We start from the raw sequence: 19,487 nt of genomic DNA, 5'->3' as shown, positions 1-19,487 counted from the left end.
GGGAACAGTCCAGCCTGAACTGCCAAGCCATGTCTTTCCTGGACCGGAATCAAGCATCCTAGGACCGGTTCCTCAGCAATAGGAATACTAAAGAAAGCATTTTTGAGATCAATAACCGAGAACCATGCTGCCGAAGCGGGTATCATAGTAAGCAAGGCAGTGATATCTGGGACAACAGGAAACTGGGGGACAACAATCTTGTTGACCTCCCGAAGATCGATCACAAAGCGATATACAGGAGGCTGAGAGGGATCAGTGTGTTTAAGGACAGGTAGAACAGGACTATTACAAACATTACCTCTCGTTTCTTCAACCACACCCTTTTGAACCGGATCATAGATAAAAGCCAAGAGAGCTCGTTCGCCATCATTGGAAATCTTATACTGAGGAATGCGTGGTAATTTAACATTAGGCTTATTAGTAACCACTTAAGGCGGAATCTGGAGCAGACCAACATCATTCGGACCTGAAGCCCAAAGCGTAGCAGGAAGAGAACGCAATTCAGGTGGGAATCGGTCTTTAGATAAATACATAGGTGAAACCAATTTCTCACCTAAGGTAAGATGCACACCAGAGGGGGAACAATACAGTGTTGCATGAAGACGTTTCAACAAGTCCAAAGCCAACAAATTCTCTCCGCAACCAGTCGTCAAAATAAGCGGAGCTTGCAAATTGTAAGGACCAATCGAAAGAGGCAAAGGGCAAGTAACTAGGTTACTAAACTGGGGCGTCAGAAAATCCTACAGAAACATTAGTTAAGCCAGACAAAGGTGCCCCAGGGAGGTTGGAGTGAATAATAGAACTTCTCATTGCACCAGTATCCAAAAGAAATGGCTTTGCAACACCCAATGTAACAACTTCAACATAAAGCCCATTCTGATCCACTGGAACTGATACGACTCCCGTATTTTGTCCATGGCTGTCCTAACTAGAATGAAAATCCTGAACCTCACCCTCAACACAGTGATCGTCATTGTAATATTGTGCAGACTGAGTATTCTGCTGATCAAAATAATTTTGAGAATTCTGAGTCGGAAAGGAACGCTGTCCTTGAGGCAACGCACCTCGCCCTCTACCTCTAGGTGCTGATTGAAAACCACCACGAACTCGTGGCCCTGGGAATCCACCATTACACTGCAATAAAACCGGACAGCTATTCTTAAATGACCTTCTTCTTTACAATAGGCACATTGATTAGGACCTAGCAAAGGTTGCGGAACAAAGCGTTCAGGTTTTTGTAACAACCTCTGAAGCTGGGGTGGCTGTTGAAACTGGCGCTGGGCAGAATGAGGGGGATAAGCCTGTTGCAAAAGAACCTTCATTTTTAATTCCTTAGTCTTCTTCTCAATCTTATCTTTCTCTTCTTTATCCCTATTCTCATAATACTGAGCAGTAGCTAAAATCTGTGCAGAGGAAGAAACAGCCCACGAACTTTCTGAGTCTTTCAGCTTATGCGATAATTCTGGAAGCAAATTGAATACAAATTTATCCACAAATAATCGCTGTCCACCTTCAGTACTCATATCTTGACCACTATGGTCGATAAACGTCTCCTCAAAACGAGTAAAGAAATCAGAGACACTCTCATCTTTCTTCTGCTTACATGCAGCTAACACGTAAGGCAGGCATCATCGTCTTCATTAAAGCGATGATTCTACCAGGCAATTGCGCAATCAAATCATCTAGCTTAGCACCACCCACTTGTGCTGCATCTGCGGCACTTATAGCGGTCCAATTACCACCTAAAGCTTGGTTGTGGTCTTCCCTATGAATCCGAGCCCACAACGCTTGTGGAAGCAAGTCATGCTGGTGATGTTGGACTTGTCGGCGGCATTCGACACCGTCCCCCATGATGGCCTTCTCGCAAGACTCTTTGAGATAGGTCTGCGGGGGACGGTGCTCGATTGGTTTTCTTCCTTTCTAGCCGGCTGCCAGCAAACGGTCTGGGCGTCGCCAGATTCCGCCGTGATGCCGCCTCTGGGAGTTGGGGTCCCACAGGGCTCTATTTTGAGCCCGACCCTTTTTAACATCTTTATGACCCCATTGGCGGCGTTGGCGAAGTCGTATGGCGCCCGGATCGTGTCCTACGCTGACGACACCCAGCTCCTCTTCTCTTGTAAGAGAGGAGGAGACTTCGATGAGGAGAGTATCCGGGATTGCCTTGGGGCTGTTTTCCAATGGTTCCAACTGAACAGCCTTAAGTGCAATTCCGATAAGTCCGAGGTACTCTTCTTCGGGTGCGACACAGAGCCAGACTGGCAGGCCTGGTGGCCGATTAATATGTTTCCTCCGTCTTGTTCTTCCCATGTCGCTAAGAATCTGGGGGTCAAGATGGATAAGGGGTTAACATTGAAATCCCAGATCCTTGGCGTGGCGGGCACCTGCTTCGGCATCCTTAGGATGTTGCGGAGGTTCCTTCTCCTGTTGTCTGAGGAGCACAGGAAACTGACAGTGCAGGCTCTGATTGGGTCCAGGTTGGATTATTCCAACATTCTTTACCTGGGCCTACCAGAGTACTTGCTGCAGCGGCTTCAAGTGGTGCAGAACGCTGCCGCGAGAGCAATCTTTGGATTAAATAGACGGGCCAGTGCATCGGGCCTGTTGAAAACTTTGCACTGGCTTCCTATCCGGAAACGGATCGCCTTCAAGGCTTTGACTCTGGCCTATAAAGCTCTCCACGCGGTGGGAGCAAAATACCTTCAAAAGAGACTGGTCTTCTATCAACCGACCAGGTCTTTGAGGTCGGAATCTCTGTTTTTGGCGGTTGTCCCGCGTGTGAAGAGAGCTCGCCTGGGAGGCCGCTCTTTTGGATTGTTGGCGCCACAGTTGTGGAACTCTCTGCCGCTTGCTCTGCGGGGAGCTACCAGTCTCCTTGCTTTTAGAAAGGGCCTTAAAACCTGGTTGTTTACTCAGTAGCCTGTTTGTCCTGTATGTACTTTTTCTGCATTTCTGTCCTTTCTTTTATCGGTGGTATGTTATTGTGTTGCAGCCTTCCTTTTCCAATAAAGCGCCGGGACACTCTTTTTGAGTAGCCGTGCGCTATACAAAAGAATAACTAACATAACATAACATAACATAACTACATTTCCCATCAGCATATCAATATCGGCCAAATTCATAATACACGCATCAACAGTCTAGGACAGCTCTTTATAATACCCCGCAGGATTTTTACGAGGGTCCGGTAGAGACTGTTTGAGCGCTAAAACTTCAGATCGTTTCCAGGGGACATGTACCTATATACGCTGTAAATGAGCAAGGACACCCGGAATATTGCCTGCCTGTGGAACCGCTTCCCTCCATACTGGAGGAACTTCCCTTATAGGATAATGTTTCATTTTCTGTCTAACTGCAGGATCAGGTACAAGAATAGCTTGACAAGAAAATAAAGACCTAAAAGTAACAAGTGTCCTTGCAGCGTCCTCAACTTCGGAACCCACAATAAGTCCCTTATCAAACTTATCCTGCAGGTCCAACAGACCCTGAGGAATTAAATCCAACTCCATACTCTCCCATCCTTTGACAAGAATATCACACATGACATTAAAAACATATCTCTGCGTGGGCGCATTCCACTGGAGAAAGAAACTCAGAATATCGGGTACACTATACTGTGGGCCACTCATGGTCCATTTGTGAGCAAGAGAGTCCAATGCAACTTGTTCGTCAGAATCTGGGATTTGACTACGAGATTGCCTTAGAGAAAAAACAGGAGTCCGATTAAAAGGCCCAAAGAGGGGGGAGAAAAGACCAGAAACAGTATCAACCAACTGATTGCGAGTTGGGGGAGAAGCGGACAGTAAAACTGTAGACACAGTATTAAGCAAAGGAAGAGAAGGACTAGTCGTGACAAGAGAAACCGAAGATGAAGGAGACTGAGGTACAGAAGTTAGTGGCAAAGGAGGCGGGGTGGCAATGCAGGAAGAGGTAATAGCGGAAGAACAAACTGGCTGAACAACAGGTTGCTGGACAGGTGGCAACAATAAGGGTGCATTAGCTCCTGGTACATAAGGCGGAGGCAATCTCAACAAATGGGACATTAAGGGATCTTCATCAAGATCCTTACTCTGTGGAGAAGTAGGTAACAAAGGGTAGCATCTATCTATTGCCATACGATGTTGTCTGTCTGAGACTTCAATCTCTCGATCAGTCTCATTGTCCTTGAACTGCTGCGCAGCCTGTATGATCGTCATATCCTTCGCTTTTCTATCTCTTTTTGCCTGCTTAATTTCTCTCTGCTTGGCTTCTTTACGCCAAAGGCGGAAAGAGCCAAACATTGCCGGCCGAGCTTTTCTTTTGACCAAAATTGCTTCCAAATTGTCTAATATATCAGGCTCAAAGCTACCATTTTGTGGCCACTGCAAAACACCATCTTTCTTTGTGTATCGGATCCATGCCTCGTTAAAGGCAATGGGGCCAACACCATGTTTAGAATAGAGCTCATAAGTAGGAGTTCCAACCGGAGGAATCGGACAAGAGTCCTCGAGCCGGGAATCCCTATTACAGCCAAAACAACAAAACTTCCTAAATTTGCTAAGACCAGGCATCTTAAATTCACTGGTCCGTTTACCAACTTCAAGGGGTTTAAAGCAAATAACACAGCACAAACGTACTCACGCCTTGGCTTCGGCTATTGCAATGGTCGAATAACAAAACTAAAAAACAAAACAAAGAAGTGGGCGCTACCCACGAATACTTAACTAAGTGGTCTTCTCACGCCAACAGAGGTCCGTCTAACGTCTCCCGATACCAATCATCACCAAAGGGTCCAAGGCAGGGTGGCAGTCAGGGCAGCAGTCGTCACCAGCCATCGGAAAGGAGTAGCTGCGCTGCAAAAGACCTTCGGTCCACTTCGACATACAGGGGTCGCTTGACGTGGTTCGCGAATCCTCCAGAATTTTCTTGCGAGGCTTCTCACGACCCTCGGGCTGAACCGCTAACACTGAAGCAGCCCCACGTTGGGCGCCAGTTGGAGAACCGGGCCTTATGGGCCTGGCGGTGCAGGGCACGCCTTAAATCCCCGAGTTCACCTGCCTTGTCGAACAGAGACACGAGACACTCTGTTGGGCGTAGAAAGTCAGGTTTATTAGCTGCAGCTAAGCACAGTTGTCCCAGAAGTACGTACAGAGTAGATTCTGAGGAGACTGCTACTTTAGTCCGTGGCGCACAATCTTTTATAGCACACATATTTACAGCGTTTGCTCCCTATACATACAAAGCAAGCCAATAGGAAAAGTTGGAAAACAAGCTATCAGGTGTCCCAAATACGCCCCTCTCTCAAACCCTGTGTGTTACCCCTCCAAACAAATTAATCAGTGCTAGTACGGACAATCCAATTTGAAGGTGGCAGGACGTATTTGTGTTCCTCAAAGGATAGTTGTGTAACAAGAGAATACATGGAGAGAATAGCGAAGACCAGTCGGATAAGATAATGTAAGGAAAGAATAGGAGAAGCCAAATAGTCAGTCGAGACAGGAATCAATCAACCCAGACATGGATTAGCAAATTCGGCCAGACCCTGACATCGGTTTCGTAAACAAGGGCAGGGGGTTACTCTTCAACCGAAGGGACACGTAGCAGCTGAGAAAAGCAAAAAACACTCTGTTTGCTGTGCCATCTGAGTGAGGGTATCACAAAATGGCGACGAGACACAAAATGGCGGATAAATACGGGACGAAGTCAGAAACCAAAGAACCTCAACTCCACACCACCCCAGCTCAAACATGGCCATATGCAAATCAGCCTTATCCCTGTGCCTCATGGGAACAGTCCAACCCGAACTGCCAAGCCATGTCTTTCCTGGACCGCAATCAAGCATCCTAGGACCAGTTTTTGGCTATCAGCCGTCTTCAGCCAGGATAGCTTGACTCTAGTGGTGTGGAGAGCATGGGACTCATGTCGGAGCATACCCATCCCACTCGGGTGACAAAATGCAAAACATTTGATGGACAGAATGTAGAACAATGTCATACATTCACCCCAGTACAGAGATCTGGGCCTAAATCCATCTTTTTTTCACTCTATACCACCCCAGTTCAGACATGGCCATATGCAAATCAGCCGTGACCCTGTGCCTCATGGGAACAGCCCAGCCCAAACTGCCAAGCCATGTCTTTCCTGGACCGGAATCAAGCATCCTAGGACCGGTTTCTGGCTATCAGCCATCTTCAGCCAGGATAGCTTGACTCCAGTGGTGTGGAGAGCATGGGACTCACGTCTGAGCATACCCATCCTACTCGGGGTGACAAAATGCAAAACAACAGTTGATGGCCAGAATGCAGAACAATGTTAAAAATTCACCCCAGTACAGAGATCTGGGCCTAAATCCATCGTTTTTTGCACTCCACACCACCCCAGTTCAGACATGGCCATATGCAAATCAGCCTTGACCCTGTGCCTCATGGGAACAGTCCAGCACGCACTGCCAAGCCATGTCTTTCCTGGACCGGAATCAAGCATCCTAGGACCGGTTTCTGGCTATCAGCCATCTTCAGCCAGGATAGCTTGACTCCAGTGGTGTGGAGAGCATGGGACTCACGTCTGCGCATACCCATCCCACTCGGGGTGACAAAATGCAAAACAACAGTTGATGGACAGAATACAGAACAATGTCATACATTCACCCCAGTACAGAGATCTGGGCCTAAATCCATCGTTTTTTTGCACTCCACACTACCACAGTTCAGACATGGCCATATGCAAATCAGCCTTTACCCTGTGCCTTACGGGAACAGTCCAGCCCGAACTGCCAAGCCATGTCTTTCCTGGACCGGAATCAAGCATCCTAGGACCGGTTTCTGGCTATCAGCCGTCTTCAGCCAGGATAGCTTGACTCCAGTGGTGTGGATAGTATGGGACTCACGTCTGAGCATACCCATCCCTCTCGAGGTGACAAAATGCAATACAGTTGATAGACAGAATGCAGAACAATGTCATACATTTACCCCAGTGCAGAGATATGGGCTTAAATCCATCGTTTTTTTGCACTCCACACCACCCCAGTTCAGACATGGCCATATGCAAATCAGCCTTGTCCCTGTGCCTCATGGGAACAATCCAGCCCAAACTGCCAAGCCATGTCTTTCCTGGATCAGAATCAAGCATCCTAGTACCAGTTTCTGGTTATCAGCTGAAAACTAGCCAGGGTAGCTTGACTCCAGTGGAGTGGAGAGCATGGGACTCATGTCTGAGCATACCCATCCCACTTGGGGTGACAAAATGTAAAAGAACAGTTGATGGACAGAATGCAGAACAATGTCATACATTCACCCCAGTACAGAGATCCGGGCCTAAATCCATCGTTTATTTGCACTCCACACCACCTCAGTTCAGACAGGGCCATATGCAAATCAGCCTTAACCCTGTGCCTCACGGGAACAGTCCAGCCCGAACTGCCGAGCCATGTCTTGCCTGGACCGGAATCAAGCATCCTAGGACCGGTTTCTGGCTATCAGCCGTCTTCAGCCAGGATAGCTTGACTCCAGGGGTGTGGAGAGCACAGGACTCACGTCTGAGCATACCAATCCCACTCAGGGTGACAAAATGCAAAACAACAGTCGATGGACAGAATGCAGAACAATGTCATACATTGACCCCAGTACAGAGATCTGGGCCAAAATCCATCGTTTTTTTGCACTCCACACCACCTCAGTTCAGACAAGGCCATATGGAATCAGCCTTGACCCTGTGCCTCATGGAAAAAGTCCAGCCCAAACTGCCAAGCCATGTATTTCCTGGACCGGAATCAAGCATCCTAGGACCAATTTCTGGCTATCAGCCGTCTTCAGCCAGGATAGCTTGACTCCAGTGGTGTGGAGAGCATGGGGCACACGTCTGAGCATAACCATCCCACCAGGGGTGACAAAATGCAAAACAACAGTTGATAGACAAAATGCAGAGCAATGTCATACATTCACCCCAGTACAGAGATCTGGGCCTAACTCCATCGTTTTTTTGCACTCCACATCACCCCAGTTCAGACAAGGCCTTATGGAAATCAGCCTTGACCCTGTGCCTCATGGGAACAGTCCAGCCCGAACTGCCAAGCCATGTCTTTCCTGGCCCGGAATCAAGCATCCTAGGACCGGTTTCTGGCTATCAGCTGTCTTCAGCCAGGATAGCTTGACTCCTGTGGTGTGGGCAGCATGGGACTCACGTCTGAGCATACCCATCCCACTCGGGGTGACAAAATGCAAAGCAACAGTTGATGGACAGAATGCAGAACAATGTCATACATTCACCCCAGAACAGAGATCTGGGCCTAAATCCATTGTTTTTTTGCACTTCACTACACCCCAGTTCAGACATGGCCATATGCAAATAAGCCTTGACACTGTGCCTCATGGGAACAGTCCAGCCTGAACTGCCAAGCCATGTCTTTCCTGGACCGTAATCAAGCATCCTAGGACCGGTTTCTGTCTATCAGCCGTCTTCAGCCAGGATAGCTTGACTCCAGTTGTGTGGAGAGCATGGGACTCACGTCTGAGCATAACCATCCCACTCGGGGTGACAAATGCAAAAACAACAGTTGATGGACAGAATGCAGAACAATGTCATACATTCACCCCAGTACAGAGATCTGGACCTAAATCCATCGTTTTTTTGCACTCCTCACCACCCCAGTTCAGACATGAGCATATGCAAATCAGCCTTGACCCTGTGCCTCATGGGAAAAGTCCAGCCCGAACTGCCAAGCCATGTCTTTCCTCGAACTGAATCAAGCATCCTAGGACCGGTTTCTGGCTATCAGCTGTCTTCAGCCAGGATAGCTTGACTCCAGTGGATTTAGGCCCAGATCTCTTTACTGGGATGAATGTATGACATTGTTCTGCATTCTGTCCATCAACTGTTGTTTTTGCATTTGTCACCTCGAGTGGGACGGGTATGCACAGACGTGAGTCCTGTGCGCTCCACACCACTGGGAAAGGTATGCCCAGATGAGGATACCTTGCTCACTAAGCCACTGGAGTCAAGCTATCCTGGCTGAAGACGGCTGATAGCCAGAAACCAGTCCTAGGATGCTTGATTCCGGTCCAGAGAAGACATGACTTGGCAGTTCAGGCTGGACTGTTCCCATGAGGCACAAGGCCAAGACTGATTTGCATATGGCAATGTCTGAACTGTGGTAGCTTGGTTAGCAAAATAACGATGGATTAAACCCAGATCTGTGACTAGGGGTGAATGTTTTCCCAATGAGCAACATTCCGTCCATCATCTTGTATGTTTTGCTGTTCCCCCTTTGTGGGAAGGGTATGCCCAGATGAGGGTCCCTTGCTCACTAAGCCACTGGAGTCAAGCTATCCTGGCTGAAGACGACTGATAGCCAGAAACCTGTACTAGGATGCTTGATTCCGGTCCAGCGAAGACGAGACTCTGCAGTTCTGGCTGGACTGTTCCCTTGAGGCACAGGGCCAAGCCTGATTTGCATATGGCCATGTCTGTACTGGGGTGGCTTGCTGAGCAAAATAACGATGGATTAAACCCAGATCTGTGACTGGGGGTGAATGTTTTGCCATTGTGCAACATTCCGTCCATCATTTTGTGTGTTTTGCTGATCACCCTATGTGGGAAGGGTATGCCCAGACGTGGGTCCCGTGCTCACTAAGCCACTGGAGTCAAGCCATCCTGGCTGAAGATGGCTGACAGCCAGAAACCGGTCCTAGGATGCTTGATTCTTTCCAGGAAAGACATGACTTGGCAGTTCAGGCTGGACTGTTGCCATGAGGCACAAGCCCAAGACTGATTTGCATATGGCCATGTCTGAACTGGGGTAGCTTGGTTAGCAAAATAACGATGGATTAAACCCAGATCTGTGACTGGGGGTGAATGTTTTGCCATTGTGCAACATTCCGTCCATCATCTTGTGTGTTTTGCTGTTCACCCTATGTGGGAAGGGTATGCCCAGACATGGGTCCCGTGCTCACTAAGCCACTGGAGTCAAGCTATGCTGGCTGAAGACCGCTGATAGCCAGAAACCGGTCCTAGGATGCTTGATTCCGGTCCAGGGAAGACATGACTTGGCAGTTCGGGCTGGACTGTTCCCTTGAGGCACAGGGCCAAGACTGATTTGCATATGGCCATGTCTGTACTGGGGTGGCCTGCTGAGCAAAATAACGATGGATTAAACCCAGACCTGTGACTGGGGGTGAAGGTTTTGCCATTGTGCAACATTCCGTCTATCATCTTGTGTGTTTTGCTGTTCACCCTATTTGGGAATGGTATGCCCAGACGTGGGTCCCGTGCTCACTAAGCCACTGGAGTCAAGCTATCCTGGCTGAAGGCGGCTGATAGTCAGAAACCGGTCCTAGGATGCTTGATTCCGGTCCAGGGAAGACATGACTTGGCAGTTCAGGCTTGACTGTTCCCATGAGTCACAAGGCCAAGACTGATTTGCATATGGCCATGTCTGAACTGGGGTGGCTTGGTGAGCAAAGTAACAATGGATTAAACCAAGATCTGTGACTAGGGGTGAATGTTTTGCCAATGAGCAACATTCCGTCCATCATCTTGTGTGTTTTGCTGTTTACCCTTTGTGGGAAGGGTATGCCCAGACGTGGGTCCCGTGCTCACTAAGCCACTGGAGTCAAGCTATCCTGACTGAAGACGGCTGATAGCCAGAAACCGGTCCTAGGATGCTTGATTTCGGTCCAGGGAAGACAAGACTTGGCAATTCTGGCAGGACTGTTCCCTTGAGGCACAGGGCCAAGACTGATTTGCATATGGCCATGTCTGAACTGGGGTGGCTTGGTGAGCAAAATAACAATGGATTAAACCCATATCTGTAACTGGGGGTGAATGTTTTGCCATTGTGCAACATTCCGTCCATCATCTTGTGTGTTTTGCTGTTCACCCTATGTGGTAAGGGTATGCCCAGACGTGGGTCCCGTGCTCACTAAGCCACTGGAGTCAAGCTATCCTGGCAAAAGACGGCTGATAGCCTGAAACCGGTCCTAGGATGCTTAATTCCGGTCCAGGGAAGACATGACTTGGAAGTTCAGGCTGGACTGTTCCCATGAGGCACAGGGCCAAGACTGATTTGCATATGGCCATGTCTGAACTGGGGTGGCTTGGTGAGCAAAATAATGATGGATTGAACCCAAATCTGTGACTGGGGGTTAATGTTTTGCCATTGTGCAATATTCTGTCCATCATCTTTTGTGTTTTGCTGTTCACCCTATGTGGGAAGGGTATGCCCAGATGTGGATCCTGTGCTCACTAAGCCGCTGGAGTCAAGCTATCCTGGCTGAAGATGGCTGATAACCAGAAACCGGTCCTAGGATGCTTGATTCCAGTCCAGGGAAGACATGACTTGGCTGTTCAGGCTGGACTGTTCCCATGAGGCACAAGGCCAGGACTGATTTGCATATGGCCATGTCTGAACTGTGGTAGCTTGGTTAGCAAAATCACGATGGATTAAACCCAGATCTGTGACTAGGGGTGCATGTTTTGCCATTGTGCAACATCCCTTCCATCATCTTGTGTGTTTTTCTGTTTACCCTATGTGGGAAGGGTATGCCCAGACGTGGGTCCTGTGCTCACTAAGCCACTGGAGTCAAGCTATCCTGGCTGAAGGCGGCTGATAGTCAGAAACCGGTCCTAGGAGGCTTGATTCCGGTCCAGGGAAGACATGACTTGGTAGTTCAGGCTGGACTGTTCCCATGAGGCACAAGGCCAAGACTGATTTGCATATGGCCATGTCTGAACTGGGGTAGCTTGGTTAGCAAAATAACGATGGATTAAACCCAGATCTGTGACTGGGGGTGAATGTTTTGCCATTGTGCAACATTCCGTCCATCATCTTGTGTGTTTTGCTGATCACCCTATGTGGGAAGGGTATGCCCAGACGTGGGTCCCGTTCTCACTAAGCCACTGGAGTCAAGCCATCCTGGCTGAAGATAGCTGATAGCCAAAAACCGGTCCTAGGATGCTTGATTCTTTCCAGGGAAGACATGACTTGGCAGTTCAGGCTGGACTGTTGCCATGAGGCACAAGCCCAAGACTGATTTGCATATGGCCATGTCTGAACTGGGGTAGCTTGGTTAGCAAAATAACGATGGATTAAACCCAGATCTGTGACTGGGGGAGAATGTTTTGCCATTGTGCAACATTCCGTCCATCATCTTGTGTGTTTTGCTGTTCACCCTATGTGGGAAGGGTATGCCCCGACATGGGTCCCGTGCTCACTAAGCCACTGGAGTCAAGCCATCCTGGCTGAAGATGGCTGATAGCCAGAAACAGGTCCTAGGATGCTTGATTCTTTCCAGGGAAGACATGACTTGGCAGTTCAGGCTGGACTGTTGCCATGAGGCACAAGCCCAAGACTGATTTGCATATGGCCATGTCTGAACTGGGGTAGCTTGGTTAGCAAAATAACGATGGATTAAACCCAGATCTGTGACTGGGGGTGAATGTTTTGCCATTGTGCAACATTCCGTCCATCATCTTGTGTGTTTTGCTGTTCACCCTATGTGGGAAGGGTATGCCCAGACATGGGTCCCGTGCTCACTAAGCCACTGGAGTCAAGCTATGCTGGCTGAAGACCGCTGATAGCCAGAAACCGGTCCCAGGATGCTTGATTCCGGTCCAGGGAAGACATGACTTGGCAGTTCGGGCTGGACTGTTCCCATGAGGCACAGGGCCAAGACTGATTTGCATATGGCCATGTCTGAACAGGGTTGGCTTGGTGAGCAAAGTAACAATGGATTAAACCAAGATCTGTGAATAGGGGTGAATGTTTTGCCAATGAGCAACATTCCGTCCATCATCTTGTGTGTTTTGCTGTTTACCCTTTGTGGGAAGGGTATGCCCAGACGTGGGTCCCGTGCTCACTAAGCCACTGGAGTCAAGCTATCCTGGCTGAAGACGGCTGATAGCCAGAAACCGGTCCTAGAATGCTTGATTCCGGTCCAGGGAAGACAAGACTTGGCAGTTCTGGCAGGACTGTTCCCTTGAGGCACAGGGCCAAGACTGATTTGCATATGGCCATGTCTGTACTGGGGTGGCTTGCTGAGCAAAATAACGATGGATTAAACCCAGACCTGTGACTGGGGGTGAATGTTTTGCCATTGTGCAACATTCCGTCTATCATCTTGTGTGTTTTGCTGTTCACCCTATGTGGGAATGGTATGCCCAGACGTGGGTCCCGTGCTCACTAAGCCACTGGAGTCAAGCTATCCTGGCTGAAGGCGGCTGATAGTCAGAAACCGGTCCTAGGATGCTTGATTCTGGTCCAGGGAAGGCATGACTTGGCAGTTCAGGCTGGGCTGTTCCCATGAGGCACAAGGCCAAGACTGATTTGCATATGGCCATGTCTGAACTGGGGTGGCTTGGTGAGCAAAATAACAATGGATTAAACCCATATCTGTGACTGGGGGTGAATGTTTTGCCATTGTGCAACATTCCATCCATCATCTTGTGTGTTTTGCTGTTCACCCTATGTGGTAAGGGTATGCCCAGACGTGGGTGCCGTGCTCACTAAGCCACTGGAGTCAAGCTATCCTGGCTGAAGACGGCTGATAGCCTGAAACCGGTCCTAGGATGCTTAATTCCAGTCCAGGGAAGACATGACTTGGCAGTTCAGGCTGGACTGTTCCCATGAGGCACAGGGCCAAGACTGATTTGCATATGGCCATGTCTGAACTGGGGTGGCTTGGTGAGCAAAATAATGATGGATTGAACCCAAATCTGTGACTGGGGGTTAATGTTTTGCCATTGTGCAATATTCTGTCCATCATCTTTTGTGTTTTGCTGTTCACCCTATGTGGGAAGGGTATGCCCAGATGTGGATCCCGTGCTCACTAAGCCGCTGGAGTCAAGCTATCCTGGCTGAAGATGGCTGATAACCAGAAACCGGTCCTAGGATGCTTGATTCCAGTCCAGGGAAGACATGACTTGGCAGTTCAGGCTGGACTGTTCCCATGAGGCACAAGGCCAAGACTGATTTGCATATGGCCATGTCTGAACTGTGGTAGCTTGGTTAGCAAAATAACGATGGATTAAACCCAGATCTGTGACTAGGGGTGCATGTGTTGCCATTGTGCAACATCCCTTCCATCATCTTGTGTGTTTTGCTGTTTACCCTATGTGGGAAGGGTATGCCCAGACGTGGGTCCTGTGCTCACTAAGCCACTGGAGTCAAGCTATCCTGGCTGAAGGCGGCTGATAGTCAGAAACCGGTCCTAGGATGCTTGATTCCGGTCCAGGGAAGACATGACTTGGTAGTTCAGGCTGGACTGTTCCCATGAGGTACAAGGCCAAGACTGATTTGCATATGGCCATGTCTGAACTGGGGTGGCTTGGTGAGCAAAATAACAATGGATTAAACCCATATCTGTGACTGGGGGTGAATGTTTTGCCATTGTGCAACATTCTGTCCATCATCTTGTTTGTTTTGCTGTTCACCCTATGTGGTAAGGGTATGCCCAGACATGGGTCGAGTGCTCACAAAGCCACTGGAGTCAAGCTATCCTGGCTGAAGACGGCTGATAGCCAGAAACCGGTCCTAGGATGCTTGATTCCGGTCCAGGGAAGACATGTCTTGGCAGTTCAGGCTGGACTGTTCCCATGAGGCACAGGGCCAAGACTGATTTGCATATGGCCATGTCTGAACTGGGGTGGCTTGGTGAGCAAAGTAATGATAGATTGAACCCAAATCTCTGACTGGGGGTGAATGTTTTGCCATTGTGCAATATTCCGTCCATCATCTTGTGTGTTTTGCTGTTCACCCTATGTGGAAAGGGTATGCCCAGATGTGGATCCCGTGCTCACTAAGCCACTGGAGTCAAGCTATCCTGGCTGAAGATGGCTGATAACCAGAAACCGGTCCTAGGATGCTTGATTCCGGTCCAGGGAAGACATGACTTGGCAGTTCAGGCTGGACTGTTCCCATGAGGCACAGGGCCAAGACTGATTTGCATATGGCCATGTCGGAACTGGGGTGGCTTGGTGAACAAAATAACGATGGATTGAACCCAGATCTGTGACTGGGGGTGAAGGTTTTGCCATTGTGCAACATTCCATCCATCATCTTGTGTGTTTTGCTGTTCACCCTATGTGGTAAGGGTATGCCCAGACGTGGGTCCCGTGCTCACTAAGCCACTGGAGTTAAGCTATCCTGGCTGAAGGCAGCTGATAGCCAGAAACCGGTCCTAGGATGCTGGATTCCGGTCCAGGCAAGACATGACTTGGCAGTTCAGGCTGGACTGATGCCATGAGGCACAGGGCCAAAACTGATTTGCATATGGCCATGTCTGAACTGGGGTGGCTTGGTGAGCAAAATAACGAAGGATTAAACCCAAATCTGTGACTGGGGGTGAATGTTTTGCCATTGTGCAACTTTCTGTCCATCATCTTGTGTGTTTTGCTCTGACAATATTATAGCTGGGCCTGGTGCAGGTGAGGATGATGATACGGTTGCTGGTGTAGGTAACGGATTTGAGGGAAAGTAACTGCCTTCGGCCACAGAAGTGGACCTTGACGCCGGATGGCCTGCTGATTCAGTAGTGCTTCTGCCGGTTTCTTCAATTTCCTGCCGCTCTTTTTCGAACCGAGTGGCTGACAGAGCTAGCCAATGTTTGTACTTTGTAACATCTGCTTCAGTAAAAGGAATGAATGCTTTGCTGGCCAGTGCCTTTTTGTACCGTGGATCCAGAATAGTGGCACAAATGTAATGTTCTGTATGTATTTTTTTAAGCCTTTCATTGTCAACTAGGCGGGTTAATAAGCTCTCCACCAACAGATATGCGTCTTGCTTGTCAGTATCATCTTTGAACCTTGAAGACACCGCATTCAGTTGGTTCTCTAGCATGCTCAACAATGGGATAGCTTTGCCCAAAGTACAGTCCTCCCTGCTGACTTCACGCGTGAAGAACTCAAAAGGACGAAGCATGTCTGTCAGGCTTTTAACTAGGTCCCGTTCCAACAACTCTAGCCTCATGTCTTTCATAGAAGAACCCAGTGCAAAGACATACTCATTGATTACCAAGCACTGCTCAGACAGACACTCAAGCATATAGAAGGTTGAGTTCCAACGTGTTACCACCTCCTGGATGAGTTCTCTAACTGGCACTCTACATTCATTTTGAAGTTTCCTCAGCTGCTTCCGGGCCTTAAAAGAATGGCTGAAATGTGTGCAGATTCTTTGGCAGGCGGTCAGTAACTTGCTGACAGTGTTTTCTTTTTTCAGGTAATCTTGAACAACAATGTTAATACTGTGCGCCAAACACGACACTCTGAAATAGCCCCCATCATTCATGGCCCTAACTATATTATTGCCATTATCCGTGGAAACATAACCAATCATGCACTTTCTTGGATGCAGCCATTCAAAGACCTTACGGTTAAACTCCTCCAAAATGTTTACTGCAGTATGAGATTTCTCCATGGCAAACATGGCTACTGTTGTATGTTTCCGACTAGCTTGAAAAATTGTGGCAGGATCAACACCTGTAGACATCTTTTCTCTAACCCCTGCAAAAGAGACCCAGTGTGCAGTGATGCACATGTAATCAAGGGCTTGGCAACTGGTCCACATGTCTGTTATCTGGTGGATAGTGTGAACAGCACTCTTCTGCAAAGCTGCCCCAATCACCTCCAGCACACCTTGATGTAGTGCTGGAACCGCAACTCTGGCAACATAGGACCAGCTAGGAACCTTCCATTTAGGGCAGACTGTTGCCACAAATTGTCGAAAACCCACCACTTCCACGAAAGAAAAAGGGAGAAGGTCCAGCACTGACATTGCATTATAAAGACGTGGCGTTAGGTGATTGCGTTCCAATGGCGCCTCCGACCAAAACATGTTTTTAATGGTGGTCTAGATCGCTTTCATATGTGATGAGGATGCAGACCTCTTCAACCCAGTTAGGCTCATTGATGTACTTTTTCGCATTGGTGTCTCTACCAGACTACTGTGCCTCCTTGATGTTGTCGGGGTAGAGGAGGGTGTGGGGGCTACCACTGCAGTGCTGCTGCCAGGGGTTCTGCGTGTACCAGAAAAAAATTATCTCGGTTGTTTACCTCCCCCCTGCACTATTAGCTCCTCTTCATCATCAGATGCAATATCAATGTCTACATTTGGATATGTACTTTTGGCTTCCCGGATCCTACTTAGGTGCCCCTTCCACTGGATAGTGTAGTGTTTTTGGAGATGACCTCTCTGGCCTTCGGTACCATAGTTGGTACCAAGCTTACCGGACTAACTACAGTTTTACAAATCGAAAAAATAACTTGGTTTTCCGCCTTTTTGCTAACACTAAGGAAGTCCCAAACTGGGGAGTTGAGATGTCTGTTGGTGGTGGTGGAGGTGCTACTTGCAATGCCAGATGAAGTGGAGGATGGGCCGAATTCGACTCTGTTGTGCACTTACAGTTACAGCACCACTACTTGAGGTAACGGAGGTTGAGCTGGATGGAGGTCCCTGCCGGCCCTTCTGAAGAGAAAATATGGCAGCTGTAGGTCGTGTTGGTGTAGTAGTTACCTGTGTTGGTGGTGGTACCAGTGCCATGCCACCCAAGTCCTGTTCAATAGCAATTCGGGATAGGGTAAAAATATCGGTCTGCTGCTTGCCCGCTGAGGCTGGAGTGACGACTGTGATGACTGGGTCGTCATCGTCAGACTGTTCATCAGCAGCAGAATCCATCACTTCTATTTCTTGTTCGTTGTCATCACCCATAAGTGAAAGCCTTGCTGGAACCTTCCTTTTAGGCTCAGCTACCTTTGTCGGCTCATGGCGTACCTCCCTCTCAGACTGCATTGGTGGGTTCCAATCAAGATCATCAGAAGGAATGTGGCTTGAAGAAGAACTTGTACTAGCCGTCCTTGACTTTTCGTGCTGGGATCTGAATGAAAATTGATCATCAGGAGGAGTGGCTTGCTTGGATGATACCTCCGCTTGAATCTCGATTTCCTGATGTACCCCTACTTCTGGAGGAACAAGCATTGTGGGCAGTTGCGCCTCTCCATGTGCCTCTCCATGCACCTCTACTTACACCTCTACTTGCGCCACTACTTGCACCTATACTTGCGCCTCTACTTGCGCCACTTCTTGCGCCTCTCCTTGCTCCTCTCCTTGCGCCTCTCCTTGTTGCACCTGTGGTTGTCGTTGTGGCTGTGGTTGAACACTCGTCAGATGAGTTACACCCTGTGTTGATTGGATGCTACTTTCTTGCGATGAGTCAACGCCAACATCACTGGTCGATGGTGATTGAGCAATTAAAGTGGCTGCCTCTGCGGCACTCATGGCCTTGGGCCTAACTTGGTGTGGTGGCACTGAAACCAATGAAGCTGAGGTGCTGCTCCCAGCTTGGTCCCCAATGGACACCACTGCTGCAGACGTAGTTTTTTGTTTCCCCAAAAAAGTGTCTGTGGGCACACCAGTCTCCTTGGTAAGTGGCGCCACTTGCTTCTTCAGCTCCTTCCTACTGGCAGTGGCACTAGCAACTTTCTTGGTAGAGGAGCTATGGCCACCTTTCTTTGGGCCCATCTTCTTAAGATGTCAGAAGAACAGCATGCCACAGTTTCAAGAGTTGCAGAGTTGTCTGTGGCCACACGTGACGTCACGTGACGTTGTGCTTCACACACCGCAGCAGGACTTCTTCCTGGCACTGATGATGAACGATGAGGATGATTGATTTGTGGTTCTCTTTGTGCACCTAAAAGCAAAGGAAGCCAGAGGAACATCAGTTAAATAAATGTTGCATATGTCTTGCTTCAATTAATATTTGCAACTAGGCATTTATTAATATTACAACACACCCAAAAACGGAAAGACCAAAAATAAAAATTGCAATTATTTCTAATCAAAAATGAATGTTTACATTGATAGAATAGAGACCACACAGAGAAAGTTGGTCCATGCACCACTGAGTACCCCTGGGGATATTGGATAAAAGCAGGGCAGACTGGGTGCAGGCCTATGGCACAAAGCACACTGCCTGGCTTCAAAATGGCCCCTTGACCCCCACCCACATGACCCTGCCTGGACCAGGCCTCAAAATGGCCCCCACCCACATGGCCAGGCCCCAAAACCACCCCCAAAAATAAAAAAACACACACAAAATACCACAATCCAATGCCATCCATGCCCTAAATGATGTTTAAATTCAAGAGACCCCACAGAAAGACTTGGTCCATGCACCACTGAGTCCCCCTGGGCATAATGGATGAAACAAAGCAGGGCAGACTGGATGCAGGCCTATGGCACAAAGCACACTGCCTGGCTTCAAAATGGCCCCTTGACCCCAACACACATGGCCCTTCCATGGACCAGGCCTCAAAATGCCCCTCACCCACATGGCCAGGCCCCAACACCACCCCAAAAAATCATAAACACATAAAAAACACCACAATCCAATACCATCCTTGCCCTAAATGATGTTTAAAATCTTCAAGAGACCTCCCACAGAAAGCCTTGGTCCATGCACCACTGAGTACTCCTGGGCATAATGGATGAAAGTAGGGCAGACTGGGTGCAGGCTTATGGCACAAAG

Source organism: Lissotriton vulgaris, chromosome 4_1 (assembly GCF_964263255.1).
Source record: "Lissotriton vulgaris chromosome 4_1, aLisVul1.2, whole genome shotgun sequence".
Classification (NCBI taxonomy): domain Eukaryota; kingdom Metazoa; phylum Chordata; class Amphibia; order Caudata; family Salamandridae; genus Lissotriton; species Lissotriton vulgaris.
The sequence above is the reverse complement of the archived record's forward strand: the minus strand, read 5'-3'. Positions refer to the sequence as shown.